Below are 19,446 nucleotides of genomic sequence, written 5' to 3'. Positions count from 1 at the left end.
CTTGTAAAGCCCACTCTTGCCCTGCTGGATACCCGTTTGAAGATTTAACAGTTGAAAATCAGTGCTGATTTACAGGAGGTCAGAGCTACTAAAAACCCAAACCATAATTAAGAAAGAGAGGATTAGATTTACCAGGAAAAACAAATTGCTTCAAAGGTAGTGTTATAACCAGTTCTGAGAACAAACAGTGCCCATTTCATACTGTTTTCCAGTGTTTCTAAAGGAAAGAGGTAGCAGTTAGAGAGAAAATGGAGACCCACCAAGAAACAGAACTAGAGGGAAAGGACCTCGTGACCTTGTGCCAGATGTGGTCCAAGTTGAATGCTAATCTGATCATGTTGCTCCTCTGCTTAAAACCTGCAGTGACCTCCCACACTCCTTTAAATGAAGCCCAAACTCCTTCATCTGACCCGTAAAGACTAGCAAAACCTGGTTGTCTCCTTGGCTTTATCTCACCATTCGCGTCTTCGCTTCATCCATTCTGGACTTCTCTCAGGTCCTCACAGTTGCCTCAATTTCCTATAGGTCATTGCGTGGAATACACTTCCCCTTCTTCTCCCCATCTTCATCTGATTAACACCTACTTACTCCTCAACTATCAGCTTAAACATCATTTCCTCAAAGAGGCTTTGCTTATCCTGGTCTGTGTTAGAACGCCTTGCTCTGTTCTCAAAACTCCCTATATTTCCTCATCATATCTCACAGCACTCACTGGTTTTGTAATTAATATTGACTGATTTAGCAGTCTTCCCTGCTAAATAGTAAACCTCATGTGGGCAGAGACATTTGTAGGTGCTCATAGACACCCGCTAATTTAATCAGTTGATTGAATTGAAGCAAAATTTATTTTGTGACTCTAGGTTTTTCTTTCTCCCTGAATTCTAAATTGCAAGAAAAAGAAAATTGGGCAACATCTCACGAGAGAAGAGAAAGAATAATTGTTGCCTCTGGTGGCCCAGCAATTTAGGCTTTATGATCATCCCGTTTCTTTTCTCATTAGCATTTTCACCCCCAAGAAAAATATGTTCTATGTAGCTATTTTCCTTCCTGTCACCACCCACCCAGGAAATATTACCTTTCCTCTTTTTAATTTATTCTTACTTGTGTTCATTTAACAAACATTTATAAAGCAACTATGAATGCCAGGTACTGACTCTAAAATTTTTGTCGTTGTCAACATTTTGCAGTTGATAATTTAGGAGCTGACTGTAATAAAAATATGGAAATAAGCAAAATTTCATCTTAGGGATAAAAAGATTGCTAGTCAGAAATATATTTAGTGAACCCTCCCTCCCCAAAAAGGTTAGGAATCTTTGAGTTGATGGCAACAGAAAAAACAATTCGAGTTGGCTTAAACCTATGCCTTCATTGGCTCACAAGTACTTTAAAGGCCAGAGGTGGTTTTAGGCATGGTTTTTCCCAGAGCTTCATAGAGTCACCAGGCTCTGGCTCCTTTTGGATTCTCTGGGCTCTACTCAGCTTCCCTCATAGTAGCAGTTACTCCAGACCTTGCTTCTTCCACCACACTGGAAGAGAACCTCTTCACCTACTTCTCACAAAAGAAAAAGGAAGCCTCTTTCCCAGGAACACCAAGCAAAAGGAATTTTCTCCCTCTCAGTGGCCTGAATTCATCCAGATGCTGATCCTGGAACCAGTTGCCTCACCCAGGGAATGGGATACATTGGTTTAAGCCAGAAATGGTGTTCATTCCATGTTTGCTGCATAGCTGAGCAAAGTAGAACATGTCTCTAAAGGGAAAAAAACCAAAGGCTGTTGGAGAAATGAGGAGAAAAAAAAATGGTATCAAAGAAGTAATCAACAAATGCCCAAAAGTCGATGGGTGAATCGACTTTTCCAATGCAGCACTCTAGTTTTTCCATCTCATGAGAAAATATGTCATCACTCCTGCATAGTTTAGGGAATCACCAATTCTTACAGTTAGAAGGAATTAGAGAGATAGGGCCCAGTCCAACTCCCTCATATTATAGCAGTTAAGGCTCGGAAAAGTGAAATAATCTGCCCCAAGTTATACCTCTAGTAAATGCCACTGAAAAGAACATAAGCCACCCTTTTGGCTCTCTGAGCAGCTCCATGGCAGTTGGCAATAACAAGCACCTTATGAAAGGCAGCGAAAAGGGAGACAAGAAAAAAGTGGTTGACCCATTTACTAAGACCGATTGGTATGATGTGAAAGCACCAGCTATGTTCAATACAAGAAATACTGTAAAAACACTAGTCACAAGAACGCAAGGAACCAAAATTGCATCTGATCGTCTCGAGGGTCATGTTTTTGAAGTGAGCCTAGCTCATCAGCAGAATGATAAAGTTTCATTTAGAAAATTCAAGCTGATTACTGAGAATGTTCAGGGCAAAAACTGGCTGACTGATTTCCATGGCATGGATCTTACCTGAGATAAAATGTGCTCCATGGTCAAAAAATGGCCGACCATGATTGAAGCTCATGTTGATGTGAAGACTACTGATGGTTATTTGCTTCATCTATTCTGTACTGGTTTTGCTTAAAAACACAACAATCACAGTTGGAAGACCTCTTATGCTGAGTATCAACAGGTCCACCAAATCCAGAAGATAATGGAAATCATGACCCAAGAGGTACAGACAAAGGACTTGAAAGAGGTGGTCAATAAATTGATTCCAGACAGCAATGGAAAAGACATAGAAAAGCCTTGCCAATCTATTTATCCGCCCCATGATGTCCTTGTTAGAAAAGTCAAAATGCTGAAGAAGCCCAAGTTTGAGCTGGGAAAACTCATGGAGCTTCATGGTGAAGGTAGCAGTTCTGGAAAAGCTACTGGGGATGAGACAGGTGCTGAAGTTGAATGAGCTGATGGATATGAGCCTCCAGTCCAAATTCTGTTTAAAATTCAGACTTTTAATGGTGACAAATAAAAAATCCTAGTGGTGAAAAAAAAGAACATAACCTAGGTGTTTTTATTTTTGACCTAACATTCTTTCCCGTATGTCAATACGACACAATCAGGACAAAATCAGACCATGTGATATGTCATTTCTGTTATTCTCTAAACACAGAGTTTTCTTGCAAAGACAGTGTGTTTTCTGGGTTTGTGAGGAACAGGGTAGGTAGGAAAGAATGAAGGAATGGAAAAAGAGCAATTTTCATACCTTTTTAATTTTGTTTTACTTCACACAACTTCATAACACATTTATTGATCCTAAAAACAAGAACTTTTCTCAGAGCTGAGAAAATGTGACACTGAGATTTCGATAATAAGAATCCATGTAGGAACAACAATTAGGCTGATAAGTCCTGGTCCCAGGGCTGAGTATCACTTGGGGAAAAGCCAAGTTACTGACTCTGCTCTCAACAGTGAGTGTTTCAGACTTGCAAGATAAAGCTCATTTGGCTTGATTTGAGGAAGGAGTCTTCAGTACAGAAAGAGCTCATGCTGGTCAATTGTTTAAAATCACAGAACAACCTGTGCGCTGGGGCCTGTAAAGTCTCCTCCAGGTCAGAGAACTACATTTCATTTTTTCACAGCAAGAGCCAGCTGTGGGTGTGGGAAAACTGGACAAAAGACAACCAAAAATGCCTGGCATGTCTCTCTATTAGTATTCACACCTCCTCCAGGTATAGACTTCTCAAATACAAAAAGCTCACTCTGAGGGTTCTTATCTTAAACCATTATTTACCATTAATATCTCAGCAGGAATTAATTTAATTACACTTTTGCTCACCCTGCTCCCCTGCCCAAATTCCTCCCAGCCTCTCTCCCTCCTCCAGGCTTCCTCTACCCAGCGGTCCAAATTCACTTATGTTTAGTAAGTTCAATTGTGTAATTCCACTGTTTAGAACACTTTGACAAACCCAAATATTGATAAAATAAACCTTGCCTTGTTAACACGATTCACAAGGACCTACCCCTGGTTGGTCCTGTGTGCTCACCCACCAGACCACAAAGACCCCTCCCAAGTCACTTTCATTTTCATGCATTGCTACCCTCGCTCTGGCTGTTTTCTCCACCTGGAAAGCCCTTCACTGCCTTAACTATGGAGCAAATCCTGACCAGTTCTTAAGTCCCAGGGAAACATTATCTCTTCTCTCAATTTCCCTAGATAATGTCTTCTTCAGCTTCTCCTCTAACATTGTATTTTGGTCATTTCTTTACCTCTTGGTCTCCTCCAGGGCAAGGACTGTGTTTTACCATTGAGTTGTCAGCCATTGCACAGAATAGGTGCCCGATTACTGTTTGTCAAGTTGTATTGAATTTGATGTCTCTCTTGCCTTCAAAATGGATTCAAATCACACTTTGCTCCAGAATACATCCTAAACTGTCCTAACTCTAGGTTCAGTCTATGCCATGAGTTGACAAGGTTGCACCCTCTATCCAACTTCAGAATTACAAGTGCAGCCCCAAACTCCACTCCCAGGACCAAGTATGAACTGACCCAGGAGACCTTTAGGTAACTCTATCCACATTCCAGAGCTCAGCATCAAATCACCCTTTGATTTGCCACTAGTCCAATCATGTATGTATGTATGTATGTATGTATGTATGTATGTATGTATGTATGCATGTATTTACTTATTTATTTAATACACATTTGAAAGCCTACTTTTGTGTCAGGCCTTATATTAAGCGCAAAAGAAATAAGAATGAAGAAATTATGAGCCAAGTCCTCATGGATCCACAGAGTTGGGGAGGGGAAGAAATAAATAGGCAACCCTGTTACAAATTCTGTATTCTATCTTGCCCAATCCCCAGTCTCTTTCCTCCATTTCTTGTCCTTGAGATTCTTTCTGCCTTGATTCTTGTTCCAGAAGCCCCAACTGTCTTTCTAGACTGAAACCTTGCAATCCTACCTCAGGGATAAAAGCCTTATCCCCAGATTTCTTTTCTGTGTAACCAGTCGTTCTGCAAACCACTCAACAAAGAGTGAGGAAAAGCTAACTTCTACAGTCACTGATCCTTTGTTTCAGGATTCTGAGACCTGGCTCTCAAGTCTGGCATCTAATATGAATTATTTAGTGTTCTTTAACTTTAGAGTACATACTATCCTCTGGGTGTCTTGTTTAAAATGGATATATACATCCCCCAAATATTCTAGTTATCTGTATTTATTACAAGATTCCCAGGTGATTTTGAAACAGATGGTCCAGAGACTTTGAGAAGTATTGTCCTAAGTCCTACATGTTCGCTTAAGTTTTAGAATCATCTGCAGTGTCCATATCTCATCCCACCACCACAGTTTTAGACCCTACAAACCTCCAATGATTGCACTAATTCCCCAAGTCTCCTACCAAAGGAAGTGAAATTTAGACAGCAGAGGACCCATTATGTATGAGTGTCTGCTTTGACTTTTGAATACCATCATCCCGAAAATCCCCATTACTGGGCACTGCCTACCTATTGGGACACCTTAGATTCTTTACCTCTGCCTTTTCAGCCAGTTGCTTGCTTGGATTCCAATCTATTTCCATTACCACTGGGACACCATGTTTTGCCCATCCATACCTGAAACTTTCTCTCATATCCCCATCTACTGTCCCAACCTCACCAGGTTCCAGCCCCTCCACCTAGTCTATCCAAGTGGAAATGATGGACTGTGTCTACCCAAATCCTCAGCAATCCTAGTTCATGGTCACATTTTCTTTATCTGAAATTCCATAGCACCAATTGTCTACATCATTCATTGACACTTGCTATGCCTACTCCTGTTACCAATATCCTAGCTCCCCAGAAAGATGGCAAGTAAATATTACTGAGTATTTGTGGGTTAATAATCATATGGGCCCTAGCTTTGGATGACATGAAATAAGAAATTTATAATAAAGGTAAAGGTCCAGAGGAACTGGTACTGTCAGAAAAGTCAGGCTTAGAAGGGATGCTGGAGTTTACATTGAGTTCTCAGGGGGGAAAAAAGAGAGAGAGAGAGAGAGATTTTAACCACTTTAATAATATTTCCTATTTATCGAGGACCAACTACGTGCCAAGCACTATACTAGCTGCATTACATGTATTTCTTCTAATCTTTACAACCATCCTTTGAAGAAACTCATTCTCAAGGAAGTGCAGGAACTTTCCCAAATTGACACAGCTGGAAAGTGATAGAATAGAGATAAAGCCCGTCGTCTTTCTACTACACTGCAAATTAGGACTGTTCTAGCACTTGGAAATTTCCAACAAGTTCAAAAATTTATAAGAAAGGACACATTTTTTCTGGAATTATCAGGGAATCATGTACAATTGGGTATACAGAGCAATGAGGGAAAATTTTCTGCCCAACAGCAGTGTTCATTCTTCTGTTCAATGGTACTGAACGGAAAGCAAAATGAACTCTGGACATTTTAATGGTGTTTTCTCTTTGGAGAATCTGACTTCTATTTAACAGGACAGGAAAACAGACTACAGAGCAAACTGTTGCATGGTGGCTCATCCTAACAAGGCTTTATGACTGAGCTTTTAGAGTTCCTGTGTCTGCTTGAAAGGTCCCCTGGCCCCTTTCCTAATTGCAGAGGCTGCTCCCAGTATGAACACTGGATTGCCAGCCCTCATTAAACAGTACTTAGGGCCCTGCTGGCCAGAACCCCTGCATGGCTTCCAGGCTGCTGCGATACATCCCGAGAATTGGTTAATTAATGTCAATGGGAGTTGTAAGCTTAGGATGAGGGTACCATAAAGGCTGGAAGCAGACACAGCACAGCCACAGACCTTACTCCCTGGTACTCCAGCTGCTGTGTGGAGTAGTGATGAGAGCATTGGGTTTGGAGTCCCAAGCCCACATCTGGGTCTATGGGAACTTGGATCTTGCTAATCTTTCTGAAACTAATTCCTCATCTATAAATGAGAATAATAATCCCTCTGCTACTCATTGCAGAGGCCTTGTGAGGCTCAAATGAGGTATTTGTAATGTAAAAGCTCCATAAAGACTGTAACTAGATTAAATTCACCCTCAAATACTCCCATAGCAATCTGTGCTTCCCCCAACAAGCAGTCAACATATTTTACAGCTATTACTTCTTTGTCTTTCTCTTCTAAACTATATATACCATAAGGACAGGGATTATATCAGTATTGCTCACCACTGTTTCCTAGTATCTACCACAGCACTAGGCACTGTGCTTAATAAATATTTGTGAGATGAATAAATAGATGATGAATATAGTCCTACATAGTATGCATTTCTTTTGTGAAAATTTTATGCCATGGTAAAATAAATCCCATGTCATCATCACTGTCTTAATCTATGTCAGCTACTGGCAAGTTTGTTTCACTTTTATAATCATGTTTCAGACACAGTGGTGTCTCCCTCCTAAAATGAGTCCTCAAGAAGTATATGGTCCAAGCTGAAGTTGAATAATATTGAATGTCAACTGTAATTACATATACATATATATGTGTATATATATGTATATGTACATACATACATATATATACACACACACACACATACACAGTCATGGGATGTGGAGTACAGCATAGGAAATATAGTCAATGGTACTGTAACAGCTATATAGGATGTCAGAGGGGTAGCAGATTGGGGGGTTATCACTCTGTGAGGGGTGTAAATGTCTAAATTTTACATTGTTTTGTATACCTGAAACTAATTAAAAAAAAAAAAAAAGAAGTGTATGGTCCAAAGAAAATAAGACACATACAAATGAAAAATTAAATAACAACAAACACAGTAAATACCATTTCTAATAAGTTCTCCTTTTTATTTCAACTTTTTCAAAGAATTGGCCTCTGGGGTAATTCCCAACATCCTAAAATTGTGAGTTTTTACATTCGTGAACCATGGACTGCTTAGTATGACTAAGTGAACTATTTTAAATATAAATTCAATTGTGTAAAACCCCAGGCTTTTCTTTGTGAAGGACTGACTACTTCCTGAAAACTCTAAGAACCATAAGCAGACGTTGTGTGTGGAGTGGGGTGGAGGGTGTGGGCAGAAGTGGGTCAGAGGATGCTTCTATAGATCCCAGCAGAACATTTTGTGAAAATAAAGATTCAGAATCAAAATTTAAAGGTAGGCTCTACCATCCATTAAGATCTGCATACAGTGAGCAGTAATTGAAATGTAAACATAAAGCATAGGTCCATGCCCCAATATTTTTAGTACCTTGAAATTACAAATGTTCTTTTATCTGCTTTTATGTGGAACAAATATGCAGACTAAACTAATAACTTGAGCAAGCCACCAAAGGGTTCTTCTGAAAGTCATGTTTGTCTGTGATAGGCCTACAGGGAGACCTGAGGACAGGCGCATCATGTGACTCAGGGAAGTTTGGGGATACTTCTGGCAAGAAAGGGTTGAGTGAAGCCTATCACTAGTGAGAAGAGGAAGAAGGAGAAGGTGAAATGTGAAAACAACAAGCTGGCAGGTCTAATAAAAAAGGCTTCCTGGTCTAATAGTAGCACTTGATCAACTGGTAAACCCTGAACTAATTAAGTTTGAAAAGATAGACTGTAGAGTTTCTTAATCATTTATAATACCGCCCTTAAAAAAAAAAAAAAAGCAAATTATAATAAATGAAAGTCTTCCTGTATTCTTTATCCAAAGAATTCTGATATTGAAGCTCGTTATTACTTACCTGCTAAAAGTTCGTTTTAAGCCTTTACCAATATTAGCGCCTACGGTAGACACTTTGGAGAGTATAACAAATATTGAAAGTTGGCCCCCAGTATCTATTCTCCCCTTTGTTCACTGCTGAGCACAAGACAACAAAAAATAAAGATTACATTTCCCAGACTCCCCTGCAGTTAGGTATGCACATGTGACTAAGTTCTACTAATGAGGCATAAATAGGAAAATCAACTTAGCAGCTTCCAGGAACTTTCCTTAAGAGAGAGCTGCTGTATACCGTTAGCCCCCTTATCTTTGTCTCTCCCTATTGCCTTCCTTCTGAAACAAAGATGCTTCCATCTACAGGCTGAAGATCATATTCTTGAGAAAGAAGAGCCCTGGGCTGGAAGGAGCCTGCAGCCCTGAAAACTTTTGGAGCAAGAGTCACTACTCCAGCCCTGGAGTGCCAACCTGACATATGTGACAAACAACACACTTCTATCTTGATGAAGCCACTACTATTTGGAGGTTATCAGTTATTGCTAAACCTAAGCCTCATTGATACAGAAAAGGTTTGTATTCAAGATAAATAAGAAGCAGTCCCCAACTTCAAGAAGTTTTAATGAGTGAATTTGTTTTAGTTTCCATAAGAAAAAAGAAGGTTTATAAACTTGAAAAGGACACGAGTGGTATGCACATGACTATAAATTTGTGCAAAGCATAAAATCATAAGTGTCGCTAGATCAAAATACTGTCGTTGGGAATAGGAACAATAAAAAAAAGGGAAATCACTTCTGTTAGAAAAGAATGAGTGAAGGAATTATGGCTCAGGTGACATTTGAGATTGGCTCTGAAATGGGAACAGAATTTTGATAAATGAAAATGGAGAGAAAGGCAAACAGACAGAAGGAACATCATTATAGAGGCATGAAAGTAGAAAAACAAGGACTGTTCAAGGAAGTTTAGGTGATTCAGTTTAATGAGACCACAGTTTGTAGATAGTGACCCTTATTTATTACTCATTTGATCTATTTCCTTCTACTGCTGCATTTTTTTCATGACCTTTGTTGTTATCTGATGCTATGCTATAGTGACTCTATGTTATCCATTTATTTTCTAGAATAACTAGAGTTGAATTATCAAATTTTTTGAAGGGCCCCAAAAAGCTTTAGTTTATGTAGAATATATCTATAAAAACTGTATTAGAGTGGTTACAAAGTTTCGTTGTGCAAGATGAGCACATTCCAGAGATCTGCTCTATGATAGGGCACAATATATTGTGCACTTAAAATTTTTGTAAGGAGAGTAGATTTCATGTTAAGTGTTCTTACCACAAAAAAAGGGGTGAGGTACATGAAGAAGCTTTTGGACATGATGAATATGTTTATTACTTGGATTATAGTGATGGTTTCATTGTTGCATGCATATATCCAAATTCAAATTTTATCTATGAAATATATGTAGTATATATCAATTATACCTCAATAAAGCTGTTTTAAAATTTTTTAATTGATACATTTTAAAATATTTATTTCTTAATTCATTTTAAAATAACAAAAATAAATCCATTGCATGTTAGTGGATTGATTTTTTTTCCATTTTTATGGGAAAAAATTTTCAAAGTCAAAAGGGTAGCATTGCTTTATATTTTTACAATCCTCCTTAATGAATGATCTAATAGCAGACTGCTGAATTCCCACATCTGCTTCCACATTCAATCAATTGTAATATTGCATATTAGGTAGCCTCTGGAAAACTTTACCGTACACACGTAAAAAAAGAAAATAAAAGTGAAAATGACAAATAACATCTAAATATTATTATGAAAATAATTTTCACTTTGCAGACATCCTAAGTGTGTCTCAGAGTTCATCAACATCCCCTGACTACACTTTGAGAACCACTGAACTATAATATAAACTCAGCAAGGGCAGAGATTATGTTTAGTTCACTGTTATATTCCCAGCACCAAGAGCTGGCATATAGTAGGCCCTCAGTACTCATTAAATAAATGTATGTGCCTGAGGCAATATCGTGAAAGACACTGAGTGATAGGCTGACAAGTTTGGAACTGCCTTAGTAGACACTGGGGAGTCAGTAGAGGTATCTGAGCAGGAGAATGTAACAATCTGATTAATCTGACGACACCAAAGAAGATGCGTTAGAGAGAATGGCAATTTAGAGACAGAGGTGCCAAGTACGATGCTCTTGATTTAGTCTCAGTGAGAAATAGTGAGTTTCTAAAGAAGGATGGAAAGTGTACCAATGGAAAGAGGACAGAAGTGAGAAATTACTAGATGCAGTGTATTAGCCCTGAACTGGAAATGCATGAATCTAACCAGACATAACTATCCATGTGACCTTCACCAAGTCAGTCAACAACTTGTTCAAGTACATTTCCTCATCAGTAAAATAAAATATTGTATTATATGGATTGTCACTTTGTTTTTAACTATTCTTAAAGTAATTTGTAGATAACACAGTTGTATCACCAAAATATTGATTTTAAATGTCACAAAATCTTAATTCCTTAATTTTAATTATTCCTGCACTTACTGATGCTGATTAGTCCTTAATCAAGCTCTTTGAAAGTAAGATTAGAGAATCAATAATAAACTTTAATGTTAAAGTGTTCACTTGGGGGAAAAAATAATCACTTATTAAGGATGATTTTTAACTTATTTAAATCTCAAGCAATTCCTATGATGTACTTGTTTTTCCACATATTACTAACCAGGAGATATTAAGAAATACATTCAAGGTCGTGCACTTTGGAGTAAGTAACAGTCAGGAATCTGAAACAAATATATCTGATTCTAAAATCTATGGTCTTCCCAATTCATAACACTGCCTCAAAAATACTGAGATACTCTTCAAATTTGGATTTGTTGTTATCAGTTTGGAAGTTTGCACTCACAAGAAGAAAAATATGGCACATGTGGAATCGTAATAAGTACCACCTTAGTTAATCTAGAAATATCAGAGGAAAGTAGACTTTATAAGGTTAACATGGCAGGAAAAATGACCATATCAAAATAATTAAAATGTATAGAAAACTATGTGGAAAGGTAGAGGAAAGAGTCAAGAGCTTGGAAAATTTGGAAGGAAACAGAGATGGGGGGAAAAATCATCTCATCTTATTTTCAAACCTGAGCACCCCACTGAGAAAGAAACAGGCTCTATTCATCATTTATTTGTTCATTGTTGGCTGAAGAAAATTAAGGTCATCCACTCTGGGAATAAATGGGATGTACGCTGAAGTAGTTAGCAAATCAGCAGAGGCACAAGTAATACTGCTAAGGAAAATGATTCCAACTGTCTGACTCAGACATCAGCTGAGATTTAAACTCCCTGCAGCCATTTGGTTGAAAAGATTTCATAATAATTTTCAAGAGAGATTTCAAAGTTTGTATGTCATTTCAAGAAAGAGAGGATGCCGTTGTTCTCTGCTTCAAATCAGAAATGTGATTGACTTTGTCAAGATTGCTTGGAAAGAAAACTCACCTGTAACCTCTTAAAAATTATTCCTCATTGCATCCCTCTTCTGACCAATTTCCCAGTAATTGTTTGAAGACCAACTCGGCAACCTTTCCTTACCTACTTCCATGGTAATATATTTGGAAAATATAACATCAGAGCTTATTATTCTTTACAGTACACCGAGATACATCAGTAAACCCTGGTTATTATTCTTTTATTCGTTAGATTTTGCTTGAGAATCTACCATGTGCCAGGCAGTGTGTTGGGTACTAGGGATTCAAAAATGGATAAAACAGATACTTACCTTCAAAGTGGTCACTGTCTAGTGGGGAAACAGATAGGTAAGTAATAAATATTTCATTGATGTGTTCATATCATCAACAATATGAGCAGCTACTATGTTTCAGGTGTTCCACTTAGATGCTGGGGATACGAAGATAAAAATCTGCTCTTTACCAAAAAGGTAATATTATCCAGGTAAAGCAAAGATACATTCCAAATGGGGAAAAAAATAGTTTAAAAATCAGGAGGAAATGAGCATTCTGAAATTAGCTATGTGGAAGTAACATAGACTTTGCATGGGATAAACCTATCCCTTTGCAAATGGGATGGAAAGAATGTGAAGAAGGCAGTCAGAAAGACAGAAAATGGGAAGGAAGAGGAACAAATACCCCAGAAGCTCTGCCTGGTGAGTAAGCGAACTGACAATGTCCCCATCTGGCTTTGAGGAAGCAGGCCAGCCAAGGTCAGTGTTGTCTTTAGAGATTTTTCCATGTGTTGCATTAATGCCACAAGATTAGCAGATTGTTTATGTGAAAATCAAGCCTAGATGTTTGAGGGTGGGGAAGGAGGGCAGGGTGTGTAGTAGCTGAGTATAAAATTTACCTAACATAACTATTCTGGTGATAAATATCAACTGCTTTTACCCATTTACTTTTATTCTAAACCAGAACCACTCTTTATATTTACTAAGCTATGGGGTTTATAGTGACTTCCAATTATTTCATTTGAGTAACACTCTTAATCAGTATAAGCACAAGTCCTTTATTTTCTCTGAAACAATGCCAAGTTTAGCTTTCCCCTCAGCAAGGGGAAACTTAATTAACATTCTGTTAATTTATAGAACTGTTTCCGTTTTCCCTTCTCTAGGATGTCCACCTGCTCAGAGAAGGGGGAAATTGTTCAGAAAGAATACAGTTAGTTGAGGTATAAAAATTAACAGGGAACTAATCCAATTCTCAGGATGATTCAGAAAACCTAGACTGTTTTGGAAATTAATGTGACAGGTTGTATGTGAAGTATTAACCCATATACAAAGGGGAAAGGCAGTCTCGAGATAACCTTGCAATCCCTTTGCTTACCCTGTAGCTCCTACCATCTCTTTAAATTAATCCTGGCCTCTGCTGGTCCCAGAAAAGCTAGACCATATTTGAAATGCAAATAGGAACAAAAAAGGTTAATTTTTAGCTTTTACGCTTACAGCGCTCAGCTCCTTACATAAGCAATAGACTTGAAAGACTATTTAACCAGCCATCTCTTCCATCCCTCCCCCATCCCTCGATGAAAAAAGCAAATAAAACCTTTGTGGATTGGAGTGAGTGGTAAGAGCTTGGAGAAAAAGAAAAAAAAATAGAAATGATTTGAGTGTCCTGTTCCTTGCCCACCCCACCCAGGGACTTGCAGGATGAAAGAAAGGTGGTTCTCTCTTTAAGTTTAAGGATCTCAGACAGACCTCCATGAGAAGGCTGCAACCCTGCAGGCCATCAGCCACAGAAAGGAATGGTGGACTGTGTGACAGGGCTGCAAAGAGCCGTGAGTTTCCTCTCAGTCCCTGAGTGATGCAGCAGTATCTGAAATTCCCATACCCCAGACTCCAAGAGAGACACAGAAGTCAGCAGACAGAGGGAACCACATCCTTGAGGGTCCCTCAGTGTGGTCAGCAGAATTCTGATATAGATCCAAGATTTCCACCCCCTCGTGTCTTCCCTTGAGTGTGGATAGCGTTTGGGAATATGATGAGATTTTACAACTGTGATTAGGTTACCTTATATGGCAAAGGTGAAGGGAATTTGAAGATATAATTAAGGTGCTTAATCAGTTGACTTTGATGAAGGAGATCATCGCAGGTGGACTGACCTAATAGGGTGAGCCCTTTAAAAGGTCTTTCCTACAGGGAGAGATTGGAAGTGAAAGAGATTCTTCTATTGGCCTTGAAGAAGCAAACACCCAAGTTGTGAGGAGGGCCACATGGCAAGGACCTAAGAGTAGCATTGGAAGCTGAGAGTGATTCCTGACTGACAGCTAGCAAGAAAATGGGGACATAGGACATACAACCCCAATGAAATGAACTCTGCCAACAGCCTGAGTGAGCTTAGACACAGATGTTTTCCCAAAACCTTCAGGTGAGAATATAGCCTAACTGACCTCTTGATTTCAGCCTTGTAAGACACTGAGAATTGGGCCCAGCTAAACTGTGCCTGGACTTCTGACCCATAGAAATTGTAAGATAACATATGGGTGCTGTTTCATACCACTAGGTTTGTGGTCATTTATTATGAAGCAATAGAAAATTAACTCCCACAGCCAGGAATGAGGGGATTCAGGATTGGACCATAGGCTAAAGGCTGGATGGGAAATGAGTAACAACGCTGTGGCTGCCAGCATTGATGGGAACACTGAAGTCTCAGCAAGACAAGCACTTGCTCAGGGGAAACAGCAAAGGCCTAGAAGTATTTATTTTAACTGAGACACAGAAATCTCCCATCTATTTGGGAGGCATTTGCACCTCTCCACAAGTCATGCTTAGCAACAACTCCAGGGGCAAGGAAGTTGTGGAGTGGGATATTGAAAATCCTAAATTCTACTGAGTTTAAACCTGAAATGTGTAAGAAAAATGTCAGAACTGCCTCAGTTTATTTCTAAGTAGCTGGATCAAGATTTCTGCCTCAGACAAAATGGGGGTTCAGGCTAGAAATGTATGGTTGTGGGAGAGGGAGAGGTTTCATTTTTACACAGCCCAGTGAAATTCATTTCCACCCCACCATCTTTAGTAGAGTTTTTTGTCAATGGACAGAGCCACTCTAGAGAACCACAAAGTCAAGGGTAAAAATAACCTCTTCTCTCCAACATCGTTACCCTGAGAAAATCAGTTTAAAATGAACATCAAGGGCAGCGTTAAGAAGTTGTCTCAGAGACTTCCAGGGTAAAATGGCAAAATAGAGCCAAAATGCAGACCCTTGTCTACTCCAAACCTAACAAAATGAACACCAGATGAATGCTAAAAACCAGCAGCAAAGGAAAGGACACAATTTCAAGACAATATTTGAAATACTGACTGGACAAAGAGAAATGGAAGATTCCAGAAATCAAGCTATGTTTCCTCCATCTACACTCTCTCACACTGCCCCATCCTCCCCCACACTCCTCAAGCAATCCATAGAACAGCGGGTGAGGTGAAAAGGTACTGGGGAAACTTCACTAATTTCTTCAATGAGGCAAAAAGTAAATAGAAAGGGAAACACCCTGGAAACCCTTTGACAAGAGAATCTTCCTCACTATAAACTCACCATTTTATTCTTTCTAGCCAAAAGTAAGCAAGCAAATGAGGATGCCACCCAAAATATGTAAATAACATCAAGAAAGCTATAATAAAGGTAAATAATCTAATAGAAAGATGGGTAAAATTCACAAACAAATGTCTCAAAAGAGGAAACAAAAATTATAAATATGTAAAAAGATGTTCAACCTCATTACAAATCAGTAAAATGCATTAACACCAGAAGGAAATTTTTTTTTTAAACCCAACAAATTGGTAAGCATTAAAAGACATGGTAATAACAAGCTTGGGTAAGGATATGAAGGAATAGGGATTATCATAAACTGCTGGTAGGTGCATAAATTATAAGCCCTGGAAAGCAATTCAGCATTGTTTTGGGTTGGAGGCACTGACCACATTCGGGTGTGCTACTAGTTTTGAGTGGGGCCCAGAGCTAAAGCAGTCTCTGTAGCAACCACCTTGGAAACCAGTATGGAGCTTCCTCAAAGAATTAAAACCAGAACTACCATATGATCCAGCAATTCCACTTCTGGGTATTTATCCAAAAAAAAACAAAAACACTAACTTGAAAAGACATATGCACCCCTGTGTTTGTTGCAGCATTATTTACAATAGCCAAGGTATGGAAACAACGTCATTGACAGACGAGTGGATAAAGAAAATGCCATATATACCTGGGATGCCAGAAAAATATACACAAGTAGACACTTTGGTCAACTTTGCTCAAGCAGTAGTTCGCCATAATCAGAAGTGTCTGGATGCTGATAGTAACCACTTTGAGCACCTCTTGTAATTGCAGAAGTCAAACGTGACTTGTATGCATCTTTTGTTATCGGTATATAATGAGTATTATAATTTTAATGGGGTTTTTTCTTTCTTAAAATGTGTATACTTTTTTGGCATCCTCTGTGTGTGTATATATGGGGGGTGCATGATGCTAAGTAAAATAAGTCAGACAGAGACAGACAAATGATCTCATATACGGAATCTAAAACAACCAAAACAAACTCATAGATACAGAGAACAGATTGGTGGTTGCTAGAGGTTGGGAGTGGGGATGGGAGAAATGGATGATGGTGATCAAAAGGTACCACCTTCCAGTTATAACATAAATAAGTCCTGGGAATGTGACTATAGTTAAATAAAAAAGAAAGAAAGAAGAAGTCTCTGCAGGAGGTCCAAGCTTTGATGCACTCCACCCTTCCACTCACTGCTCATGATCAGTAGATCCAGGGGAACTTCAAGTGTCTGTGGTAAAGACATGGTATGGAGTCTCTGGCAAACCCTAATAAAAAATTACAACAAAGACCCCTAGGGTCTTCCTCTGCTGAGAACTACTCACCTTTTAAGAAACACCTCCTAGCTTGCTACTGGGCCCAGTTAAGACTCTATGTCTCTACAAGACCCAGCAATGAACCAGGTGCTATAGAGCCATTGTTTTAGTTATCTATTGCTGTGTAACAAATCACCCCAAAGCATACTGGCTTAAAACAACACACCAGGTAACAGAGTTCTCTGTGCAACAATCAGAAAGGAGAGAGAGACTCAAATGGTGATTTTTAAATACCCTGATGACTTTTACATGACATTCAAACATTTTAATAATTCCACCAGTGAGTACCTTCTACCTCACTCTGCAAATGATTTCTGAAGTTGTACTGACTTAAATAGGTATCCCTATGTAGGAATGGGGAACTCTAGGAACTATGGAAATAAACTGTAGTAAGAAATAGGCAAAGTGTTTGCTATATGATTCCTCACTTTCCCAGAATTACAATACTTGGGAAAATTTTGGAACACAGTTATCCTGAAATTATAATGTAAACACAAATTAGTGCGGCAGTTTATTCTCAAGTGAATCCTTTCTAGGCAATCAACCTGACAAACCTTGGCTGCAGAGAAAGATGGTAAATTCCTCAAATCTCTCCAGCATTATTCTCTCAGCTGTATCTTCCCCCAGGCAATCACGGACATAGGTCTCCTGAGAGTGCATTTGAGAGAGAAGGAGATGAATAGAATGACAATAACCAGAACTGAACAAATGACTGATCTCCTGGCACCCACAGATGAGCTATTCTCTTGCATAGCAACCTCTGGAGGCTCATCACGCTACATCTGTGCCGCCAGGCAAGATGAGCAGAATAAACAAATTTAGACAGCCCTCTGAGCTCCCCCAACCAACAACAACAAAGAATCTTTGGTCAGGATATTTCCAGTTAATATTTAGAATACTTAGCCAAGTTTCAAAAATGTTCCTGAACACAGCAGCCCGCTAGAATTTCCAGGGTAACAAGTAAATAACTCACTGCCGTTGCTCCCATCCCATATAATCCGCAGCAACTTTGTTACTCTGTAGGTAAAATTTACCCTGCTCCGGCTATAGCCAGCAAAAGTTACGTTATGAGCTATTTTGGGTCACTAGAGCCCTTTAAATCATTTCTTCTTCAAGTCAGTGAAAATAGGACAAAATGAAAGTAATAAGAGCTCCCACAAAAATATTTGATTGAGGGGGTAAGTGCTGGGGAAAGGAAGGTAAACAAGTGCATATATATATATATATGGTCCCTGTCTCATGGGCTTACTGCCTCATTGAGGGTTGGGGGGCTAGAGATAGTAGGTTAACTGTACAAGCTGTGATGAGTGCTCTGAGAAGTTCATGGTCCTCTCCAAACCTGAAACACAAGGATCTGACTGAGTTAGTTGATCAGGGAACCTTCCCTGAGGTAGGGAAGCTTGAGCTGAAATCTGAAGGATAGGACAAATTAGACAAAGAGGTGAAAAAGAATGTACTGGCCCAGGGAACAGCATGGGTGGAGAACGTGTGATGGGAGGGAGCATGCCATGTCCAGTGTGGTTGGACAGTGGGGACAGCATGTCTCCTGGTGAATCAGGCAGAATCTCTATTCTTTGGCCAGTATCCAACCCTCCAGAGAGCAAGCATCCTACATGTACTATCAGAACCAATCTCATTACCGTGCTTGTTTGGCTCCTTGTCTGGCCCCTTTAAGGACCTAAAACAGAGTGATTCGGAACTCATTCTTTACTAGTTGGCCCATAACTTTTCTTCCTGTCCTTGTTACTGATCGGTAAATTTTGGGTTTCATTCTTGGCTCAGTTGTGGGTTTCTTGAACGTTTTGTCTCCCATCCCTCTCCCAGAAATACAGAATGGCCCTGGTTCCTTCAATCTCTCAGAGCCCGGCACCCTTTCCCTGCTCAGCATCTAGGACAGCACTTACAGCACTGTAAAATAATAGCAGGGCTCCCCTTCTGCATCATAAACCCCCTGCGGCACTGTGCTTTGTTCACTTTGCTAAGTGCTCAGCCTAAGGCATGATACATGGCAGTTTCCCAGTCACTGTTTTTGAATGAATGACCTGGCTTCTTGGCTATAACTCTGGATGGCACTTCTGAATGTAGCTTCCAACCACACTTCCTTCCCCAAGGTTGGGACCTTTTCCTTAAACACTGGCCTGGACTTCCCTGAGCAGCCGACCCCAGCTGCAGAGCTTTCACATCAAAGTACTGTGACATTCTGCTGCTCCCTCCTGACCACAGGCAGACTTGCGCCACCCAGCAGCCTTTTCCTCTGTCCCAAGTGAGCAATAAATGTGCCGTTGAACACCAAGGGACTAGCTGGAAGAACATAGAAGAACCAGTGCAAACATATCTCCACTACTTGAAATACAGTTCTAAGTAGTGCAACGGATCTGCCAAAGACCAAGTAGGCACAAAGCCATGCTTTCCATACATCCTCTCACTTTATCCTGTGAGGAAGAGATCATTATCTCCATCCTATAGATGACAAAAGGAAGACTCAAAAGTTCATGTAACTAACCAAAGATAACATAGCTAAGTAAATAAC

General features: G+C 39.5%; 1 pseudogene; it reads left to right on the top strand.

Moving 5' to 3' along the window:
- Window positions 1-2,091: 2,091 nt before the first annotated feature.
- LOC109453547 (small ribosomal subunit protein eS1 pseudogene) lies at window positions 2,092-2,844 on the top strand (annotated as a pseudogene).
- The last annotated feature ends 16,602 nt before the right edge of the window (window positions 2,845-19,446 follow it).

This window comes from Rhinolophus sinicus, chromosome 14 (assembly GCF_057876585.1).
Source record: "Rhinolophus sinicus isolate RSI-liver-muscle chromosome 14, RSI-T2T, whole genome shotgun sequence".
Lineage (NCBI taxonomy): Eukaryota > Metazoa > Chordata > Mammalia > Chiroptera > Rhinolophidae > Rhinolophus > Rhinolophus sinicus.
The sequence above is the reverse complement of the archived record's forward strand: the minus strand, read 5'-3'. Positions and strand labels throughout refer to the sequence as shown.